Consider the following 24,833-nt stretch of genomic DNA (forward strand, 5'->3'; position numbering starts at 1 on the left):
TTCAGTCGTAGCCATCATAAACGGAGCGACGTGAAATGTTCGCGGTTCACCGAGGTGGCTACTTGGGAATGAATGCTATTTCGCACCGTTCGTCGTACAACACACTGATCGCTTTCCCATGCCCGGTGCGAGTTCTCAATAATTTTCCTCCGTCCACAATGGAGTGTTTTCTTTGCGAGAAACAATTTGATAAGAAATTCGTTGTCGTCTGGAATTGAACTAAGCCTCTGATATCAACGTATAAACAACCTTTAACTGAGAAATTGCCTTCTTATAGAAACAAGTTGTACACAGACGAGGACCAGCGGTTGGCGTGGTTTCAATGGCCTTGGAAAGCTGACGACACTACTTCTAGACAGAACCCCAGTGCAGGGACATATCCAAGTTAGAAATCTCCACGTGCCAATTAAACTGAGAGGGAAGAAAATGAACTACACGTGCAAGCGTCATATTTGCATGTGCGCCTCCTATTAACACTGCACGGACTCGATAACATACCTGACGTTGCAATACGCCTTCAGGTATATATTAATCAGGGGGAGCACCAAACATGGTCAGAATACGCCTTGTATCAGTATGAGGATCATCGTTGCCTTCTGTGTCCTACTACTCGTGCTGGTAAGATTTTTAACTTAGTTCTTTGCTTCCAAATACTTGGTTTTTTCCTTCAATTTTTTTGACCACTTTTCATAACTTTATACTACACTAACTGTAGAACCGTCCACTGACGCGGCAATCATAGAGCATGTGCAAAGTTATCTAACCCCCAAGCTCATTTCGGCCAATATGTTGTTTTACTCGGGACGGATCAGAAATGACATCTGTCGGCGATGAGTGGAAGCAGAAGGGACAAATCACAACTCACCAAACAATGCTCAATCTAATAGTATTGATCAGTTTTATGAGATTTCGATATTCTACCCCTAACCCCATGCAACTAGAGCCCTGAAGGGCCCTGGCCTACCAACTGACCGCTGCTCAGCTCGAAGGCCTGCAGGTTACGAGGTTTGTGTGGTGAGCACGACGAATCTTCTCGGCCGTTATTCTTGGCCTTCTAGACCGGAGCCGCTATCTCACCGTCAGATAGCTCCTCAATTCTAATCACATAGGTTAAGTCGACCTCGAACCAGCCCTCAGATCCAGGTAAAAATCCCTGACTTTGCCGGGTATCAAACCCGGGGCATCCGACTAAGGGACAGGCACACTATACCTACATCACGGGGCCGGCTTTCGATATTTTAGGCCTTTACATTTCGTTTTCTTACGACTCCATGACATTAGGGCTTCTAATTCAAAGTGAATCCGTTCTTCATTCAAGACTCCCTCGTGTCTTGTTTCTGAAGCGGCGGTTCCTCTGCGATTTCTTCTCACATTTTATAATCGTATTCGCAATTGTCCTTGTCGATATGGACCGATGACCAAGCAGTTTTACACCTAAACATAATCATGACAAAACCGTCGCTATATAACACGAATGAACAGAGATGCTCGGTGTTGATATGGACTACGCAACAAAAGGCTAAATTCATGAATTTTACTACCATTGTCGTACGGTAAAACTGTATAAGTCATAAATGATCAGAAATTTTATTCTTTTTAACTCTTGTTATATAGTAATGTTCGATGCGATCAATAACAAATATATTTAAAAGTTAAATTTTAGGTTCTTTCCCCTAAACTACCATTTCAGCGAGCGTGAATATAATTATTAATAGCCTACACTGCAGTGCATAATGCCCTGACTTAACATACCCATTTTCGTTAAATACTGTTCTCTCATTTTCTCATGGTTCGGCGTTAATATGGACTTAGTAACAAAAATCGCTGAAACGGTAAATATGTATATGACATAAGTGGTAGAAAATTTAAATCTATATAATTAATGTAGTATTATTAATAGGGTCATTAATAATATAGATACCCGCCTATGACCATAAAGTTCGGTGAATAGTCCTGTACTATCAACATACATGAACAATGCACGACAGTGACATTACTGCCCTTCGAAATAGTCCCCTCCCATAACTATGCACTGCTGAGATCGGCGATACATGTCCTGGAAACTTTGCAAGAAGGCTTCCTTTAGGAGGGTGTTCAAAAGACTCGTCACGTTTCGTTGGATGTCAGGAATATCGTCAAATCTCTTTCCTTTTAAAGCTAGTTTCAGTCGTAGGAGTAGGAAGAAGTCTGGAGGATTGAGATCTGGCGAGTATGGGGGATGTTCAAGTTGCACCACCCCCATTTTTGTCATGAACTGTTTGACGATATTGCCTGTGTGTGGGCGAGCGTTATCATCGAGAAAAGAACATGAACCTTGTTGTGCGTACTGGGGTAGTACGTACACGGCGTAGACGTTTCATGAAACGGGTCAAAATTTCAATGTACCGTGCAGCATTCTATGTCGTTCCCTCAGGTCGTACCTGAGACACCAGGTTTCATCCTCAGTGACAATACAGTTCAAGAAATTTCGTGTCGCATCCGCCGTTTCGACAAAATCCTGTGAAGCTTATAAACGTGCCTGCTTCTGATCGTCAGTCAAGTGATGTGGCACAGGACGAGAAGACGTTTTCCTCTTCCCTTACTTCTGGGTAACAATTTGTCGCACGGATTCACGGTTAATCCGCAGTTCATCCGCTATTATGCGCACACTTAATCGCCCATCTTTCGTGATTGTTCTCCTCACCTTCTCAATGTTTTCGCCACTGACAGCGGTCGCTGGTCTTCCACTACGGGGGTTGCCAGAAACACTTTCCCGGCCTCCTCGAAAACGGGCGAACCACTTGTACACAGACCTCAAGGACAGTGCTTGATTTCTTGATTTCTTTCGGTGTCTTGCCAAGCTTAAAACAAAACTGTACATTGATCTTTTGGTCGTTAATGTTCCTGTTCACAGTTCAGAACCAACGCACTAAACACGCATTTTGACAAACAGGTCTTACACGGCACACACACGATGCTCATCTGAACAACATTGGGAGCAGGTGGTCAAAACCTGCAGCGTTGCGTATCGCCAGTGTTGCCGGATCGACCGTTCTGACTTCATTCACCGAACTTTATTGTCACAGGTTGTATTTGGGAATTCAATTATAGGCCTTCCTCTAATAATTTCACTCAGTCTGATTAAAATTATATATGGACCAGATTGTAGAGCCTAATTTTGCGATTATACATAACGATTTTCTTCAAATTCTCTTGAGCCATTTTCTCAAGATGCGCGTACATATATCCGTACAGACAGACAGACAGACAGACAGACAGACAGACAGACAGACAGACAGACAGACAGACAGACAGACAGACAGACAGACATGAAGGAAAATTAAAAGGTGCATTTTCTTGTTACTGTGGACATGACCGACGCAGAAATACCATTCTTTGTACAGACAAAACTCTTATTATATATAATTATATTCATGAGCACTGCCAGTAGGAATTCTGGCGAGTCGATAATTTTCATTGATGTATGAAATCCCCTAGCGGCTAGTTAACGAGTGCCGTATTACTGCACGAAGATTTTGAGCGTTCAAACACTGAAGAGTCTGTCGATACTTAGAAAACTATTTAACTCATACAATCGTGTGTTTTAGTTATGTCCTGGTTATGACTCTGACAGTATGAAGGTTTTTCAGGTAGGGGTGGTCATGAGGAGAACTACGCACTCGTGCTGCAATAGCACTTTCTGATTAAGTGAGGAGAGCAATGGGACACTCTTACACCTTATCGTGCCTTGTATACCTCATAACCGCATACCCTTAAGAGGAGATATTTGAGGATCTGCCCAGCTGCCAGGCTAATAACCTCACAGAAACAGAACCATCAGCAGCTAATTGAATTTAATATATTAATTAAAGGGAAGGCATCGAATTTAACGCAGCCGAATCTAGAAGCAAATTGCGTTTTGTTATCCCCAAAGAGCCAGAGAAAATTGACAGAGCGCATCCTCCTCCCCTTATAACCAAAAACGATGCAATTAGAAACAAATCGCATTAAAAAATTCAAATACCGGCTCATATTACTAATAGTAGACTAATAATGGCGGGTGAGTTGGCCGGGTGGTTAGGGCTGCGCGGCTGTGAGCTTGCATCCGGAAGGTAGTGGGTTCGAACCCCACTGTCGGCAACCCTGAAGATCCTTTTCCGTGTTTTCTTATTTTCACACCAGGCAAATGCTAAGGTTCTTCATTAATTAATGAACAAGGCCACTTCCTTCCCACTCCTATGTCTCTCCTCTCCCATCGTCGCCATAAGACCTATCTGTGTCGGCGCGACATAAAGCAATTTCAGTATTATTATTATTATTATTATTATTATTGTTGTTGTTGTTGTTGTTGTGCTTTTACGGCCGCATTGCAGCTCTGTAGTCAATTTCTGTCCGGTCTTCTATGATGTTTTATGTTTTTTTATTTTCCGTTCTTCGAGTATTTCTTTATTCTATCTGATCAGACATAATAATAATAATAATAATAATAATAATAATAATAATAATAATAATAATAATAATAATAATAATAATAATAATAATAACAATAATAATAATAATAATAATATTGGGAGTACAAAACCCCAATCACTCTTGGAAAGTGAAAATTACAAAATTTACTGGGATTGAAGTATCATTACTGATAAAACTATTACCCGCAATAGACCAGATATAACGTTTGTAGATAAAAACAAGAAAATCTGCTTCATAATGGATATAGTATGCCCTAATACTCACAATCTCCAATCAACACATACAGAGAAGATTTGCAAATACACAGATCTGGCCACAGAGATAAAAACCATGCGGAAACTCAACAATGTTATCATAATTCCAGTAGTGATTGGATGTAATGTTACTATACCACAGACACTACACAGGAGCATTGGAGCCCTTAATCTCCACCCTCTCACTTACAGAGAATTACAGAAAGCAGCAATCCTGGCCACTTGCCATATAGTGAGGAAGTTTATTGGTATGAACCATCCACCATATACAGAGGGCTAATGAAAATCGACCACTAATAATTTTGACCATTTATGTATAGTAAATATCGATGGCCTAGAATGAAAACCTCGTATCTCACAAAGTTCTTCCTATCCATTATTTCCCTTAAGACTGGTCACGCCTCCCAGCCACGCATGAATATGCAGTCCATCAGAACAATGTTCGTTGTGTTCTTTTTTCCTATGCCGACGTGTGAAGAAAAATAAACCTTACCGTACCGTACTATAGGAAAGTATGTCTGCGTGACTTATTTACTAACTCCTAGAGTATAATTTTTATAAGGTTCATTTTCCTTTACGCACCAACATAGGAAAATAAACCCAACGAACATTGTTCTGATGGACTGCATACCCAAATGTGGCTGGGAGGCGTGACCAGTCTTAGGGGAAATAATGGTTAAGAAGAACGTTTTGAGATACGAGGTATTCAGTCTAGGCCATCGATATATTATAAATATATGTCAAATTTATTTGTCAACAATGTAAGTGTATACGGATATGTATGAATCTGCGTATGTACTAAATAGTACTTCTTCCATGCACATTGTACCGAAGAAGTTCATAAACCCAATTATAAAATTGTGAATTATATAATAATAATAATAATAATAATAATAATAATAATAATAATAATAATAATAATAATAATAAATACTGCTATTCCAAAAGATGCTGTTGGCTATATTTCTTGAGGTAGAGGCCTACTGCGTAGTCACAGTCTCGGTCACAAGCAAACTGTGACCAAGAAGTGTAGCAGGTAGCTCTCTGGAAAATAAGAAAGTCACACGCTCCACTGACCTGTACGTCTGAATGTGTTATTGCTAACATACCGATGCCTGCTCAGGAACGAGAAAGGTGTTTAACTTCATTAATTATAAGAAAGACTTTGTTGCGAGAAGCAATGACAACCGAGAGGTAAGAACACGCAGTCTATGATCGAGAGGCGAGTTCACTCAAAATTCAAAACGGAAATAAAAATTTTGTAAATGTAAATGTAGTCCAGGTTGTATGGTATCCAGCCCTCGTACTACTTTTCAAATTTCGTGGCAGAGCCGGGAATCGAACCCGGGCCTCCGGGGGTGGCAGCTAATCACACTAACCATTACACCACAGAGGCGGACCAAATAAAATACTTACAGCACGTATATATACATACAGAGTAAGTTAGGAGAAGGAAAGCGGCAATGGCACTGACTTACACATTGTAACGGTTCAAATCCCGTTACAAATATTTCTCTGTATTATTATTATTATTATTATTATTATTATTATTATTATTATTATTATTATTATTATTATTATATCTGTATTATTATGTCTGTATTATTATTGTTCAATTCAGTAATCTGATTTCGCTATGTATTAATTAATTATCGCTTACTTGATTGTAGTTAATTTGTTACGTATATATATGTGTGTAGATTAACATTAAAGACAAGTAAAGTGAGAGTTGCTGAATATTATCAGATGTGGATACATTGTGTGAAGTAACTTTTGACATTGCAACACATGTTGTAATACTGCTAGCGTAAATGTCGAGTCATCGCTCTGTCATTGTGTACTTTTAGCGATGACTTCCTTTTTAGGAAACACCAAGAGTGGTTTAGGCTATTTCACCATAGTATGTAACACTTTGTGTTTGGTGGGCGTGACATCATCGCTATGCCTATATAAGCATTATTATAGCGTGAGTCATTTGGATGGAGAGGTCTCAGTCGATCAGTTAGTTGGAAGCAGTTGAGTGGAAGGAGATGAATGGACAGACTTGCCATGAAGTCATTTGGATACCGAACCTTGCCATATGGAGTACTACTGAGATGGTAGTAGTCAGTCCGTGAGATGGAGAAGCAGGAGTCACATGGATACTTAGTAGTCAGTCACCATATGGATTAAATGTTCGGAGTATGAATCTAATTTCAAGCCATGCTATATCTCGTCAGTGAAATAAAAAAGATAGGTCACCAAATTCGGCTTGAGATGCCTACAGATGACACCAACTCAAAGGAATACGTCGTAATCACATTCAAAGTGTTAAAGGTACTATAAAGTGAACCAGAGAGGGATAAATTTCTTGTACAAATTTTTAATGTCCGGTCAAGAGGAATTTCAATTTAATGCCTAGTTTCTTTCAGTTATAATGTCATAATTTTATATTCTCATCAGTTTTTATCGAAGCAATTCTTATAATTTTAAGACCAAAATTTAAACAATATATCTTGTGCAATACCAATTTGTGGTTTTATTTCAAATTTAATGGGGAAACAAAACGACAATCTACTTTTCATAGAACATATAATGTTATGCTGTCTAAGTAAGCTTATTACCTCACACCCTAGAGATATTCAAGCCTCTCATTCTATTATTGCTGCATTGAGTTGTAGCTGGCGCCCATCAAATATTGTATATGTAAGTAATCAGGTAAGAACTAAGTGTGAGTACATAGTCCGACGAATGAGTATTTTATTTCATGAATATTAAATCTTTGTGACCATTAGTCGCAATATTTCGAAATCTTTCCATCTGCTTTGCTGCCGATCACTTCAGATCCAGTTTGCTAGTTTGAACAGATTCTGACTTAATCGTCTGTTTTTTCAGCAAGTCCTCTCTTTATTTCCTGGTTTCAAAGAGAATTTTTAGTAACTTGTCAGTGCAAAAATATTACAAATACTACAAATAATTCTTTGTTTTGTTATTTCAGGCAGTTGCCACGCAGCAGAGTTATGCAAAGCCGGTAAGTACAGTTCATCAATTATGACAGAAATCGACACAGTTCTCAAACGTTAGCCTATGACACACAATGAAACAGAATGTTACCAATACATGAGATCAACTTATACACACAAATTAAAATGCATATAAAATGTGAATCTACCTCTTTGAGAACTTTTAGCGGGGTTCAGTAGATATTTGATTAAATATGAACTATGTCCAGAAACGTACTGGTCCCATTTCAAGGAAAAAACACTACGTGTTTAAATATATCCCGTCTGCACCGTGCATGTGCAGTCCTGCGTCCAGTTACAAAACATATCTACGTGGATAACACTCACTGTACTCTGGCACACTCACTGAGAAGCACCTGTTACTCCAACATTCACCGCTGTCACAACCCACACAGAGCGTGTAATACTCCGGCACACTCACTGAGAAACACCTGTTACTCCAACATTCACCTCTGTCACAACCCACGCAGGGCGTGTAATACTCCGGCACACTCACTGAGAAACACCTGTTACTCCAACATTCGCCTCTGTCACAACCAACACAGGGCGTGTAATACTCCGGCACACTCACTGAGAAACACCTGTTACTCCAACATTCGCCTCTGTCACAACCCACACTGGGCGTGTAATACTCCGTCACACTCACTGAGAAACACCTGTTACTCCAACATTCACCTCTGCCACAACCCACACAGGGCGTGTAATACTCCGGCACACTCACTGAGAGACACCTGTTACTCCAACATTCACCGCTGTCACACCCACACAGGCGGATCTTCGTCTCCCTCCAGGACGGGGAGCAGATACATGACATCAGAAGTTGTCTGCTGTACTCACTGAGACTGAGGACGGGGGATATTTAGAAGGGTGGTGGTGATTCTTTTGTAGCGGCGAAATGGTATCTTTTCTGGTAAGTGTTCGTGGTCAATGTAGTATCTACTCGGTCTTCCTATAAGCCTTTAAAGGGTGTAATAGGAATTTTAGGCCATACCTGAAATAATTTTAACGAATGCCACAGAGGATATTCCTGAAAGGTATAGAAACTGTTTATTTGTAGCAGTGATATATCCGTTTTAGAAGACCGTTATTCCTCAGAGCCATTCCCTTAAAGCAAGAATCAACTTTATTCACCTATTTCTTGAAGAAGCTGGGTGATCCTTTTGATTTGTGTCCAAATAGCTTCGTTATTCTTTTCTAAATCCATATCTCTATTGCTTCCAGTTGCCGTCTTCTGTGTTTCCCCATTGTGCAGCTTTAACATCCATACGGAAGTACGCTGCAAATGTCTACTTGTTTCAGTCTTTAGGTATTTGCACTTCGTAGATGTTTCCTCGCTTCTGAAGGCTTTCTTTTTCTCACATAATGGATAGTTCTGTTGTCAGTGGCGAAGGCGCTTCCGAGCTAATAATGTTCGCTAACGTGTTCATTTCTAGCATTGCCGATTTTTACTTGGGATACATATAACATTGCTTTAGTGTTTACTCCACTTAGAGCGGATTTCACCCAATACTCCCTTCGTTGCCTTTGCCTTGTCAGCAACTATTACAATTTCATTTGCTTATCTTAGGCAATTCTCTTGTTCCCCATTCATTTTCTCCTTCTTGTCCGTTTCACCCACTTTGTGGTACGATAGCTCAATCAGTGGTTAGTGAGTCGTGTTTTCCTGTCCTCCCAACACTTTTTCATCCTTTCAGATTTTGCCTTCCTCTCTTCTTCATAAATTCTGTATAGTCGTTTGTGCTTCACCCTGTCCTGAAACCTCTTTATTTTATCTTTGATTATTTTCTTCGTAGTTCCATCTACAAGCATCTCTTCTGTAATTTGGTACTCTTGTAAGTCCTTATAAGTTTCCTTAAACCAGTTCGGCTTGGTTTTCTTATTGCATAAATAGTCGAAGATTCTTTTAGTTATCCTTTTCGGGTCCATTCTTAGGTGTGACCATAGAAGTTGGTGCGGTAAAAATGTGTAAGACATAAATGATCAGAAATTTAATTATATGTGACTGTAGTTATGTAATATTTATCGACAGGACCACTAATTACATAAATATTTGAGAATTACATTTTAGGCCTTCCCCTAAATTACCATTTCACTCAGCATGAATAACATTATTTGTATCCTAAATTGTAGTGCATCATTTCCCGACTTTACATACCAATTTTCACTACATTCACTTCAGCCATTTTCGCGTAATGCCCGCACATACATACGTACAAACAGACAGACAGACAGATATGACGGAAAATTAAAAAGTGCATTTCCATGTTACTGTGTACACGATACAGGATTTCTGAAGTGGTAAGAAACTATGTGCTACAATTATAAACACTTGTCGTATATCGATGTTTCCACACGAGCACAAATTCTAAGTTTCAATCGACTGTCAGAACCTAAGTCTTCTGTAAGACTTGTCACATATCGGAGTTTCAACATGCGCACCAATTCTAAGTTCAAATCAATTGACAGAAACTAAGTCCACTGTAAAGACATGCAGAATTCGAAGATAAATTTCGGTCAGCACTTTGTCTCGACGAACAGAGTAAAGGTTCGAGTGGTGAGTCAGACCGGACTCCCAGTTATGACTGACTGATTTAGGGTCAAGCGAGCCCGTCTTACATATGATTTGTGCTCCTACGTCATCAGATATCGTGATTTCTATGAAGTGGAATAACTCGAGAATCCGTCGATGGATTTACTTGAAACTGATTATTGGAGACGTTTACATGATCCTCTACAAAATGACGTATCTCTCGAGATGATACGATTATTATTACAGGAGTTTTGAAAATGTCCAAGTCGAACATTCAGAAAGGTGTGACGTTTCTTCTAGAAGACGCCAGTCCATGCCGGGCACCACGTGGCAGAACAGGCGGGTAGCCTATCTTGCTCCTGCATTCACGTCACTCGTACAGCTGTAGCTGCTTCAGGCTGGTTCGCTCCGCCGAGCGTAAACAAACCAAACCCTATGGCACTACAGCCCTTGAAGGGCCTTGGCTTACCAAGTGACCGCTGCTCATCCCGAAGATTACGAGGAGTGCTCTCGGCCATTATTCTTCGCTTGCTAGACCGGGGCCGCTATCTCACCGTCAGATAGCTCCTCAATTCTAATAACGTAGGCTGAGTGGACCCCGAACCAGCCCACAGGTCCAGGTAAAAATCCCTGACCTCGCCGGGAATCGAACCCGGGACCTCCGGGTGAGAGGCAGGCACGCTACCCCTACACCACGGGGCCGGCTACGTAAACAAACCAAGCTCGCAGTAAATGTTTTGCGTGATGATTAAATATCCTTTAGCTAAAAAAATACGGCATGTACCGCGCGTTACTGGTACAGTACAGACACAGCTTTTATTTTATATTATATATATATATATAAAGAAAGGTGAAAGCTTGCCGGACTTTCCTTGTTTTGGTACGTTCATTGCATCAGATCTCTTTAGTTTTACTTTTCTGTTGTTTGTACGCATTCAGAACAAATCATCTGTCATTCAAGTCAGTTGCTACCATTTTTATATTTTGAAAGAGAATCTTACAACCCACCGTCAGTACGAAATGTATAAATAAAATGTTTGTTTCTTTACTGTTTCAGCAAGAGTCTGTGGATGCTTATGGTAATGGCTATCCAAGTATAATACAACTATTGCAATAAAAATCGTACTGTAGACTAAACAGAGCGCTATTCCCGTAAGTTAAGGTATGACACCCAAGAAACTAGGTTAAGAACTGAAGCATAATGTTGCAAATATATTATAGGGCATTTATTAGAGACATACATTTTTGGCATTAGGGGAGTATAAAGATAAGCACGTGGCAATTGACACATGAATCCACACAAAATTTACATTTATTAAATCACAAAGCAATACCATTCCTTAATTACAAATTAATGGCTGTTAATTACTTTTTTTGTCTCTGAAATCTCACTTGCACAAATTTTTCATTTATGTCGTCGACGATTCCCTTCCCCTTGAATTTCCATGTGACATATTACGAACTCGAATTCAAATTATAATGACATTAGCTGGATAATTACCTAAATAACAGATTAAGTTTGCGCCAGATTTTCATACAAATTCGTTAGCATTTTCAAACATAATGATTTAAAATCATTACAGCATGATGCTTGACTAAAGCGGTAATTAAAAAAACAAATTAAATCTTTGATTTTTCCATGGAATCATTCCTACATTTGAAATGAAGTATGTGATAATTTAAATTTATCTGTCTGATATTATCAATGAAGTTCACTTATTTACAAAATTGTACATTAAATAAATCGTCGTTAACGATAACTCATATTTATAACATACATGAATTTTTAATATAGTCAGTAAATTCATTTTAATTAATTAATTAATTAATTAATTAATTAATTAAATACTATTGCCTATTTCTTATTTATTTTTATTTTACATGATTATCAATTAAACATTCTAATATTTCTTATATTTACGTGAATAGTTAAGTATCAGTGTTTATTATCACAGTAATCAATTAAGAATTCATTATTTCAACAAATTATATCAGCCTAATTTATCTTAATTGATTATCAATCATTCTAATATCCTGGCTTAAATATTCGTCTTATTTCTGTGAATAAAAATGTTATATTAATAATCATCGCCACCAAATTTTAATACAGGCTTCTCATTACCTTCACTTCATTTTATTCTCATAGGAATAGCGTCTTAAAGTATCATTGCTTACTAGCGATGTCTTGTTTTAAACAACGCGTGGTTATTAATTTACATTTTCTTTCAAAATTATAGAAGAATTAATTTTTCTCATTTTTCATTGCCTTCACCTTTGCTTTCAGTACACTGTAACACGATATTTAAATGCTCTAAACCATACATCTCTAAACTCTCTTATCAGTGTAGCAATGCAATGTTCATCATTTGAATGCAATCAAATTCTTTTCCCTCCAAAAATTCCCATCTTAAACATGATCTGAAATCTTCCACTATGTCAGAACATTTAAAAAAAGCAGTCAACTCCGTACAGGCCATGAAGGCCCTCGGAGGGGTGCAAGGTAAAGGCTTCTACTATCCGTAACCTCGGCACATGGTGGTTTAGAGTGGTTAGCTCTACGCCCGGCCACCTTTGCCCCCAGGCTGAGTGAACCTCAGGGCCATGTGCACCTCCGGAAGTGGAAATCTCATTTCTTAAATTTTACGACTTCCTGACGGGGATTCGAACCCACGTGTCAGAACATACGAAGTTGAGAAATTCCACATATGAATACATGTCAAATGCAGCAACTGGATATTCGAAATCAGCACACTAATAGCATTCATTTTGCTCAAATGTTCGGAAGATGCATTAATTTCAGTAAGCGAACCTTAAATCAAAGATATCAAGAACATTTCAAGGCAATAAAGCACAGCAAATATTCAGCTTTTGCGGAACACATTTACAACAACAACCAGAGCCTTTTAGGGATCGAAAAGGACATGAAGTTCATTTTTAAGGGTAATTATGGCTTTGAATTAAATACACGTGAAAACTTTGAGATATTCTTGGCGCAGACAAGGGAACCAGATAAAATTTTAAATGAAACTGTCGCAAGCAACATCTTGTTTACAATCTTGAGTTGACGTAAGATCAGGTGCTTCCAACGAAACCTTGAGGTGACGTAACATCATGTGCTTGCAGCGCGGTTCCTTAGTTAAAGCTGAACGTTTGTTAGTACTCGACCAACAGCTTGAGCATGAGGAAAAGCCAGCCTTTCCTATGGTATGTCCGTACCTTTTACAACAACATTGTAATTTAATATGTATTAATTTCATAATTTTACACTTGTTTTCTTTTTCTTATTTTACAGTTGATGTCAACAGGGCTACAATTTAAACTCATTTTAACTCATTTTGACGACACACTTATGTGAAATTAAATTTAAATTTTAACACTGATGAAGGACCTTAGTGTCCGAAAACCGGTTATGTTTTAATAAAGTGTGTGCTGATACGACTGTATATAATCAATAATAATAATAATACAAAGGAAAGGAAGATGGAGAGTATGCATGAATATTCAACGATTTGCTTAGACAGCCTGATAAGGTTTTTTGAATACTTCAGAATGATACCAGGCACTTTCTACTATGTACTGGGAAAAAGCACACCTAGAATAAAGAGGCAATCTAATTTCCGAAAGTGTGTATCACCTGAAGAGAAGCCTCGATGGTCAGAAATCAACTGAGATCTTTTTGTTTCGAAGTGGAGTCGGATCAAGCTTGCGCAAGCGTCCACTTGCTTGTGGCGGGCAGTGTGAGCGGCGATGGACAAGTCATCACTTGTTTCTGTCACTCTCCTGCAGATTTTGTTTATATGTGCACGCTTGCGCACGCGCGCGCCACCCAATTACTTCCACAAGCGTGCCTCCAATGTGATCGAAGCCTAAGACGCAAAATGTTATGTTTTGTAACAAAAGTTCCTATTCAGAATAGTACCTACTGTGCGTTCTTATAAGTTCTCAAAGTGTGCATTAGGAATTTAGATACATACATGGTGTGTTTGAAAATTTTAACGAATGTCAAAAATGCGATAAGGCGTAGAGAGTCTTTATTTCTTTTTTGCCAGTGACAAGATGTGTCTCTTTCAGAGAAAATACGAACATGGGTGATCAGAGCCATTCCGTGAAAGCAAGATTCACCTTCATTAATCTCTTTCTGACCGCCTCCGTGGCGTAACGGTTGGCACTAATAGCTGCCGTCCTCGGGGTCCCGGGTTCGATTTCCGGTACTTCCAGAGATTTAAGAATGGCAGGAGGGCTGGTATGTGTTTATAATGGTACATGCGGCTCACCTGAATTTGGGGTGTGCCTGAAAATTCTGCACCACCTCGGGATCAGAACACGAGCTTACTTTCTTACTATCTATTTCTTGGAGAAACTGGGTGGTATTTTTGATCTTTGTCCACATTTCTCTGTTCATTTTCATATCTCTGGTGTTTCCAATTGCTGTCTTCCATGTTTCTCCGGTCATCCGCACGTAAGTACACTCTAAACGAAGGTCTACACAAATGTCTACCAGGTTGCAGTGTTTATGTACTTGCTGATTTGTAGTTTTTTTCCTTGCTTTTGAAGATTTTCTTAGCCATGTCTGTTCTTTTTATCATCTCTTGTATACTGCAGTTGTCACTGGTGACAATGCTTCCGTGTTAATAATGTTCGCTAAGATGTTTAATTTTCGCGCTTCTGGATTTTGTTTTAGCCCCAGGTATTTTCGTTCCCTTTCTTATAACAATTGCCTTAGTGTTTAGTATGCGGTTCTACTTAGAGAGGATTTGAATCCTCTAGATTCAAAATCCTCTATATCCACTTCTATAAATTGTTCAGGAAGTGACTTTTTCTTTGACAGGTTATTCTTGAAATGGTATTGAACAATTTATGTTATCTAAACATGCAAGGAGGGTCCAGAAGCAATTATAAGTAATATAAAATACATTAAGAGATATTGATATGCAGTAAAATCAATGTTAAATATGAACGTAGGGGGTTTTGAATCTCAAATACTAACATAGGGGATTTTGAAACTCATAATCGTGAATACTACTGGATATGGAGCACTTTGAAACTAACTCACTTTACTTCATCTTTTACCACGAAAATGATGTTAAACAATATAAGATCACTGAATCACATTTTATACAACTGTTTTGCATTCTTGGCCTAGTAATCATGAATACAAACTTCTAAATCACAGTTAACAATGTAACTATTAGCACTTCAATAATACTTTAATCGCTAAACATTATTCACCTTTCTCGCTTTTCCCTAGACCTTTTCCAAGTATCCACCTGCTACAACCTTTTTCGCCCTCTTCCTGGAGTTGCTTTAGCAACAAGAAAAGTTTCATCCCTCATTTTTCAATAAATGATGCCAAGGAAATGGACAACAAATCGCTTTCCCCTTAATGCACTAGGAAGCCACCTACTATCAGAGTAACGCATATTGCCAACATACTGCTTTAGAATTCTCCTGTCCGAGGTAGAAAGAACGCACAACTTGTCCTTTCTCCAGTGATTAAGCGTTTTACTTCAATCAAAATCCCCGTAAATACGTTCAATTATCCTCTGACAATCATACTGTTTTGTCTTCATTCTGGTCCAATAGTATACGAAAATCTGTAGTTAAGAGAAGATCGCAAGAGTTGGCTGCACTGCTAGACAAGTGACGTCATTCTTATTCCTCAATATATCTGGAATTTCTCATTGGTTGATACACATAGAGGCTTTTGAAAGTAACTGGTGGTGGATATAGAGGATTTTGAATTTAACAGTGATTTTCCAAGTAGCTCGTTCTATGTAACTTAGCGAGTTTAGAGACTCAGAAGTTCACCGACCGATCGAACTCATCCTTGGAAATCTACTGCTATGCTTACCTCAATGTAAAAAAAAAAAATGGTTTTTGGGGGTTTTGAATCTAGAGGATACATTTCGGCCAATACACTCTTCATTATGTTTGCGCTATCAGCAAGTATTACAATCTCATTTGCTTATCTTAGGCACTTCTCCTGTTTCCCATTCATTTTTACACTAATTGGTTTTTTTCCAACACTGCTATTTAATCTTCTGTGTATATTTGCTCAAAGAAGAATGACCGTATGGGCCTGTACGTTCACATGTCTTTGAAGACCACAGTAGAGTAGAATACAATCACTATTTTTGACATCATACTTTGGACAGAAACACTTATTCTAGGTGAACGAATATTATCATGTGCAATCAATAAACATTGTAGAGCGTTACTGGTTCATTAATTGCTAGTTATATTTCACAGATTTTTTCTTGGCAGTTTACTGCTTGCTTAGTTTTTAAAGGCTGGAGATTCACTCCGAGCTCTCAGAAGGGTGAACTCGGAAGCTCCTTATGTGGGACATGAATGATATTTTGACAGCTACTACCCACAGCATGTAGGTACAAAGTAGACTTCAATCATGATATTTGGTAAACGATTTTTTGTGGGAAAATTTCAAATTTGTCAATTGAAACGTCCTGAAATTCCATTGAATATTTCATGGCCTATTATTCATAAATAAAGAGCTATTGGAGTTCACAATTAAGACATCTCACACCAAAACGGTGTGCGAAATTACATTGTTCATTAACTTTTTGAGCATGTTGATAAACAAAATTTCTTTAACTTCTGTGAATGAAACTTTTCATTAACATTTCTTGTTTTCGTTAACATTTCGGTTCGCACATGCGCAAAAACGCAATTAGAACGCAAATTCGTAGCGCGGAATACTCAAAATCGAATCGCAAGCAACTCGTATACACCCAAGACGAACACTTGATACACCATACACATACATAAGTGAAGTGTAGGAGTCACCAGTTGCTAAGGAATCTTAAAGTTATAGCTAGCCTAATATTAAAGGAGATGGCATTCCGATAAGTTGTATCATTTCTTGCAATTTCAGGCCCAGTTACTGTCAACAAGAACTGAAAGTCATTTGAGGGCATTCTCAGAAAGTTTTGAAAGCCTGCTGCATCACTAATTTAAAGTTCTTTTTTCTATTTGCTTTACGTCGCACCGACAAAGTATTTCCTTCTTCCTGATCCTATCCATTGTAACCTTAAAAACAGATTTTGGTGTGGACACAATGTTAAAGAAGTTTGTTAACAATAGTTTATTAACATATTGAGAAATGTTTTCGTTAACATTGTTTATTAACGTTGTTTTGTTAACATTTTTATTAACTTTAGTGTAGACTAACCATTAGTAGATGCTGAGATACTGGACTTATATCCTTTGCTTTATATTGCTATCCTGTAAGCGTGTATTTTCTAGAAAAATAATTTTAATGCCTCAGTAGAATAATCACATACAAATGAAATTGAGAGCGCCGTTTTAGTGCCCAACTTTCTTAGAAATGGACTATAATAATGAATATAGTTCTTAATTTATGGAAATACGAGCAATACAATTTCCGAAAAAATTTACGAAAGTTTCAATAACAATATTTGAAATTTTCTTGACAATAATTATTTTACCATATATCACGATTATATGCTCTGAGTAGTATCTATAAAAATATATTCACATCACAGGAGTAGTTTCAAAGTTTACACCTAGCAAATACAGTAGAGACAATACGCGACACTGAGCGAGATATCGAGGGACAGCTATTGGAGCTCACTCTAGCGGATAGACCTGAACAGTACTGATTCTCTCATAAGAGCACGTGTATTTTTGTGTGAAGTTTTTGGTGTTATTTATGCGTTTTCAGTGAGTTGATATAATTAAATAGTATCGTGTGTCATTGCTTGATATCTCCTCTCAACATGAGGGGAAAGGTATGTGCTGTGTTTGGCTGCAGTAATTACGAAGTAGAGAAAAATGCGTGGTCGTTCTTCAGGTTCCCTCGTGACAAGAACATGAAGTAATATTGTGTTGCAAATATATTCTTCCAGTGACAGAGATTTTTATAGTACTTCATAATCTTCTGACCTGCTCGAACCATATTTTAACTGGCATAAAGTGTAATACGCATATTTTATTGTATAGTGCAGCAGTTAACCTTCAATACCGATGTGTTGTTGTAGGTGTGATCTGTGGGTTTTGAAATGTCACAGAAGTTATTTGGATAAAGTGTACAAGAAAGAAGGGACGTTACGCTTGTATGAGAATTATAAGATCTGTTCAGATCATTTCCGGGCCAGCGACTTTAAAAATCCTCGACTATAGAGCCAAGGGTATGTTACATTTTTACTCTAATTGTACGTAAATATTCCTTAAAGCATCACTATCGACAACATTTTCATACTTTTCTTTCTTTAATTCCTCTTCTCAGATTAAAGCCGGAATATTATAGATTTTCTTTCTGTTAGTAGGCTTCATGTTAAAGGGAAAATTGTCCAGCTTTTAAATGTTAATTCATTGCATCATGTATGTAAGGAATGTGCCGATATTTTTATTGACAAGTGTCTTAATGTCATCATACAATGTTTTTTAAATGAGAACAAAGACAAATCCAACCGTAAAAGTTCCGACAGGAAAGCTAAAGCTAAAAAAGTAATGCATAAATGAAAGATCAAGCCATTTCACAGCAGCCCTTTTCATATCTTGTTTATGTGTCTAATTTCAGTCTTTGAATAATAACCTTTTAATTCATTCTTCATTCATTTATCCAGAATTGCTTTATCTCAATACCACTTTCTTTCTAGACGTAATTTATTTATCCATTTCCGTATATACATTTCCATTGATATTTGAATTTAGCGCGATTTGTTCAGGTCAAGTCACTAGGAGCGCCACCGTCGAATTGTCTCCCATTTTAGCAAAGCGAAATTCGTTAAGTATCGCGTATTGTCTCTACTGTATTTGCCCCTAGCTTGGAGTGAATTTGCTGTAAAAAAGACATTAAAAGGAATAAACTGTCATAAAATGAAGTATAACCAGTAACTAATAAGTTAAAAACCATCTGCGATGTTAGTTCATAGCACATGATAATTTTGTCGACCTGAAATAATTATATCTGACCAAATTATTATATCAAAAGTAGTTATTTTCTACTAATTTACTGTGGTCTTCACACACATGTGCCCTTGCTATTTATCCAGAATTAAATTTAACTACCATCAAAATCTAATTCACCTCCCATGTCATTACCCACAACAAACATTGTATTTATACGTTCACTTGTTCCTGACACAACATATACAACATCCTGCGTTCATGAACGTATTGTGCGATTATATATATATATATTTCGAAAAACTAAGGTGACAGACTTCTGGCCTGTTCTTATTTTGCAACTTTAGCCACTACTTATTTGCACTTCTAGACATGTGCTAGTTTTTTATGGTTTGACAGTGTATTTTCCAGCCCACCGTCAGTACAAAGAGTTGTAAGTATATTTCTTTCTTTATTGTTTCAGATAACAGCAGATCTTGACGTAAGTACACTATACCAATTACAGTAAAAATCACAGGCTACACACAGTGCTTTTTGCTTTTCTCATAAATTAGGACATGATACCCAAGAAAACAAACTCAGAATGGAATCAGAATGTTTTTAAAATACTGTTCCTTATAAAAAAAAAGGACAGGGGGTTAAATTCGTGTTAGTACTTAGATTGTAGTAAAACCAGAGTAGAGGCGCGCGGCTGTGAGCTTGCATCCGGGAGATAGTAGGTTCGAATCCCACTATCGGCAGCCCTGAAGATGGTTTTCCGTGGTTTCCCATTTTCACACCAGGCAAATGCTGGGGCTGTACCTTAATTAAGGCCACGGCCGCTTCCTTCCCACTCCTAGCCCTTTCCGGTCCCATCGTCGCCATAAGACCTATCTGTGTCAGTGCGACGTAAAGCCAATAGAAAAAAAAAACAAAAAAAAAAACCAGAGTTGTGGTGTCCTCTGAGGCGCAGCAGCTTCAGAACTTAAGGATTGGTGGGAATACTGGGGAAACGAATACTAACCAACCAGGTACATTCCGCAAGTGCCCGAATGACAATGTTATAAGATCAAGTACCATGGAAAGTTCAGCTGTACTCAATGCTTATGGCGCACAATTTACCTGGCCATAACGGTGTTTATACAAGTTCATGGGCCTAGAATATATATGAGAAAGATGGAAGCAGCGTACCAGTTATGTCGAAATGTCTACAATAAAAAATCAGTTTCATTCACTGCAAAAATCAGACATTACAACACTGTCATCAAACCAGAAAGTCTATATGCGATCGAATGTATTCCACTGAACAGGAAGGGCTTACTAGAAAACATTGAAAAGACAGAAAGGAAGATCTTGAGGAAGATACTAGGGCCCAGGAAAGTGGGTCAAGAATTTAGACTGCGACCAAATGAGGAACTATACAAAAGGACCGAAAAAATCACAACATCCTTCAAGAAGAGAAGACTCTGCTTCTTCGGACACATTAAAAGAATGCCACCAGAGAGAACAGCCAAGCGAATTCTGGAATACATGGAGAACAGGAAGACACAAACTAGCTGGCTTAAAGGGGTCAAGGAGGATATGGAGGAAAATAATATATCACAGCAGGCAGTATACAACAGACAGGAATACAGAAAAATCATCAACAAAATTAAGGGATTCAAAGACCAAAGTAGCAAAAAACGGACCGGCAACAACTGGTCACGAGAACGTAAAGAAGCCCACTCCGAAAGGATGAAGAAGTACTGGGCCGATCGAAAGAGGAAGAACCGTAAATGAATGATACTTAACGTGGTCCATAGTAGACCTATTCGAAAACAATAATAATAATAATAATAATAATAATAATAATAATAATAATAATAATAATAATAATAATAATAATAATAATAATAATAATAATAATAATAAGTGCAACAGGATACTCAGCTTTGAATAATTGTTATTTTTCCTGTGCTGCCTTCACATATGCTTAAGCATGTTTGTATTTATGCATTTACATAGCCTTTTCTTACATAATTTCAAAGTGGTTGGAAATTAATGGTGTATCTCACCGTGTAAATTATTCCAATCCCTAATTTCTCTTGTGCGACCGAATACTCAAGCTTATTCGTGTACCAACTTCATTACACGCACATACCCACTGGCAGTCCGAAACACACCCTTTGGTTGTCTAGGTTCTTTTGCAGTTGCCCACAATCCTGTGCCTTATTTATTACTCTTACATTATAACACCACTGTTTTACTCGTATCATTTATATACTTAACATAAAGGTCCAATTACACTGCCCTAATGATACTCACCCCTTACCTCCTTTTGCCATTGCAGGATCAAATAAAGCTTCACCTACTCTAATACATTGAGTTCTATTCTCAAGGAATTTAGCTACCGATTCAGACAGTGTTTACATCTCCTTTTTGTTCACATGTAAGGGAGTTATAATATTGGAACGGAATCGTCCGACCTTGAGCACGGCCAATGAAATGAACAATACAAAAGCTAATTTTTGTATGCTGAACATCACTACCAATGTAGTTTATGTCGCTTTATGCTATTAACAATATCTATATCTATAGTAATATTATAAAGAGGAAAAATTTGTTTGTTTTTAACGAATAGGCTCAAAAACTACTGAACCGATTTTAAAAATTACTTCACCTGTAGAAAGCTACATTGCGAGTGAATAACATGGGCTGTATTTTATTTTCAAAACAATTCGAGGTGGGGGGTGGGCACGGGGGAAGATATAAAAATAATAGGCTAATATAGGCAAAATATCGAATTTGTAGTATAAGGACGAGACAAAGCTCAATTTAATCCTCTTGACGCGAAGAACAAAACTCGGTAAGCCCTACGGGTCCTAAAACTAATCGTTACGGAGATATTGGCTCCACACTACCCCTCCTCTAGGAATCGGATTAAGTAATGAACTGCCGTAACCATAGCAACGTCAGCTTCAGGATTCTACAGCAGCGAAATTATCTACAACAAATCACGAAAACTTAACATGTTACAGACATGAAAATTTATATTTCGAATCCCCTTTAAAAATAAATGAACACAAATATTCGTTTTCACAAAATCCACTTAAGGGGGGTGTGTGTAAAAAGAAGTGAGGAAGGAGGTGAATTATTTATATGAGGATACATATATCTCAAAAAATGAAGATGTTACAGACTTTCAAATTGGTACTTGGAATCTCTTTAGAAATGAACTCACTCTTTTTGGAAAATGCACTTAAGGGGTTGAAAAGAATAAAAAAGCGTGTGAATGAGGATTTGACCCTCTTTTACGGCTGGATGCCCTTCCTGACGGCAACCGTACGTTTAGGGATGTAATCTATACTTCTATACTAATATTATAAAGAGGAAAAAATTTGCATATTTGTTTGTAACGGATAGACTCAAAAACTACTGAATCGATTTTAAAAATTACTTCACCGAGCTCGATAGCTGCAGTCGCTTAAGTGCGGCTAGTACTGTATATATAAACACTTTGGCCGTGCGCGTAGAGGCGCGCGGCTGTGAGCTTGCATCCGGGAGATAGTAGGTTCGAATCCCACTATCGGCAGCCCTGAAGATGGTTTTCCGTGGTTTCCATTTTCACACCAGGCAAATGCTGGGGCTGTACCTTAATTAAGGCCACGGCCGCTTCCTTCCAACTCCTAGGCCTTTCCTATCCCATCGTCGCCATAACACCTATCTGTGTCGGTGCGACGTGAAGCCCCTAGCAAAAAAAAGTATATAAACACTTAAACACTGTATAGATATGGATCTCAAGGAAAATGGAGGTTTTTAGCTTATTTAACGCAATATATTCATAGAAATGTAACGCATACTAAAACTTACTACTTTGGTCCCCGCGAAAAGAAAACACATTGCTGTCTTTAACCAATTGATTTTCCCATAAAGTCTATGTTAATATCTCCTCCTTCAGTGGTCACCTCACACCGCTGTTAGCGGCGAGACACATTTCACAACGTGACCTGAGTTAAATTGCCGGTCATGACCGCTCCGAATGCTGTGTTCTGTCCTGAGACAAAAGCAAAGTAATAAAGTCGACCGCTTTCACACCTACCCGTCAAAGCAGTATGCTGTTTTCTTCTCTGGTATAATAGAAATACTTTCCTTCGATTTTATCCTACCTTCTCCATAGCTGTAAATTCATCTGGACAATAAATGAGAAAAAGACCTTGAAAAAGCCCCCCAAATTCACGAACACATATTTCAACCCGTCATCCGAATAAACATTTACCTTTCTTTGACTCTTTTTGCACTAAAAAGTTATTAAAAAACTACAACACAAACCACAGTAACATATAAGTGAACAATGTCCAGTGTTGACTAATATACCTAGTGTATTACTGTACTCTTATTGCGAAGGAGTGAGGCAAGGCTGCAGTTTGTCCCCTCTCCTTTTCAATGTTTACATAGAACAGGCAGTAAAGGAAATCAAAGAGAAATTTGGAAAGGGAATCACAGTCCAAGGAGAGGAAATCAAAACCTTGAGATTTGCCGATGATATTGTTATTTTATCTGAGACTGCAGAAGATCTCGAGAAGTTGCTGAATGGTATGGATGAAGTCTTAGGTAAGGAGTACAAGATGAAAATAAATAAGTCCAAAACAAAAGTAATGGAGTGCAGTCGAACGAAGGCAGGTGATGTAGGAAATATTAGATTAGGAAACGATGTCTTAAAGGAAGTAGATGAATATTGTTACTTGGGTAGTAAAATAACCAACGATGGCAGAAGTAAGGAGGACATAAAATGCAGACTAGCACAAGCAAGGAAGAGCTTTCTTAAGAAAAGAAATTTGCTCACTTCAAACATTGATATCGGAATTAGAAAGATGTTTTTGAAGACTTTTGTGTGGAGCGTGGCATTGTATGGAAGTGAAACATGGACGATAACTAGCTCAGAAAGAAAGAGAATAGAAGCTTTTGAAATGTGGTGTTACAGAAGAATGCTGAAGGTGAGATGGATAGATCGAATAACGAATGAAGAGATACTGAATCGAATTGGTGAGAGGAGATCGATTTGGCTAAATTTGACGAGAAGAAGAGATAGAATGATAGGACACATCTTAAGACACCCAGGACTTGTTCAGTTGGTTTTTGAAGGAAGTGTAGGTGGCAAGAACGGTATTGGTAGACCAAGGTATGAATGTGACAAACAGATTAGAGCAGATGTAGGATGCAATAGTTACGTAGAAATGAAAAGGTTAGCACAGGATAGGGTGGCGTGGAGAGCTGCATCAAACCAGTCTATGGACTGATGACTCAAACAACACATTGCGAAGTATTGGCCCACTCCTGGATTTTACTGTGATTTACATCCATTAAATGAGGTGTTGGTTTTAATATATGCCTACTGCACGCCCTACTATTAATTAATGAATTTATTTATTTATTTATTTATTTATTTATTTATTTATTTATTTATTTATTTATTTATTTATTTATTTATTTATTTATTTATTACTGTTATCATTGTTCATTTTCTCTCCTTTCCAGTGGAAATAAGGAGGTTCTCGACGAAACGGAATTGAACCAGTACTCTTGAAATAAACAGAATTGTCCAAGGAATGAGCGACGAACTTCGTTGAACTTTCTATACCTATGAACATCATGATTTACGTTGAATATTCGCACTGAAGGAAAACACTTCTTGTATAACTCTTCAATAATAAAAGAAAATTTAGCACATCTTCAAAGAATAAACTAAAA

At 37.9% G+C, this 24,833-nt stretch overlaps 1 long non-coding RNA gene across 1 annotated transcript; it reads left to right on the forward strand.

Moving 5' to 3' along the window:
- Positions 1-545: 545 nt before the first annotated feature.
- Positions 546-24,833, forward strand: LOC136885902 (uncharacterized). Its single transcript, XR_011019036.1, has 4 exons — positions 546-618; positions 7,684-7,716; positions 19,591-19,608; positions 24,621-24,833. It is a non-coding gene; the product is annotated as an uncharacterized lncRNA (long non-coding RNA).

The sequence above is a fragment of the Anabrus simplex genome, chromosome X, assembly GCF_040414725.1.
Source record: "Anabrus simplex isolate iqAnaSimp1 chromosome X, ASM4041472v1, whole genome shotgun sequence".
Taxonomy (NCBI): Eukaryota; Metazoa; Arthropoda; class Insecta; order Orthoptera; family Tettigoniidae; genus Anabrus; species Anabrus simplex.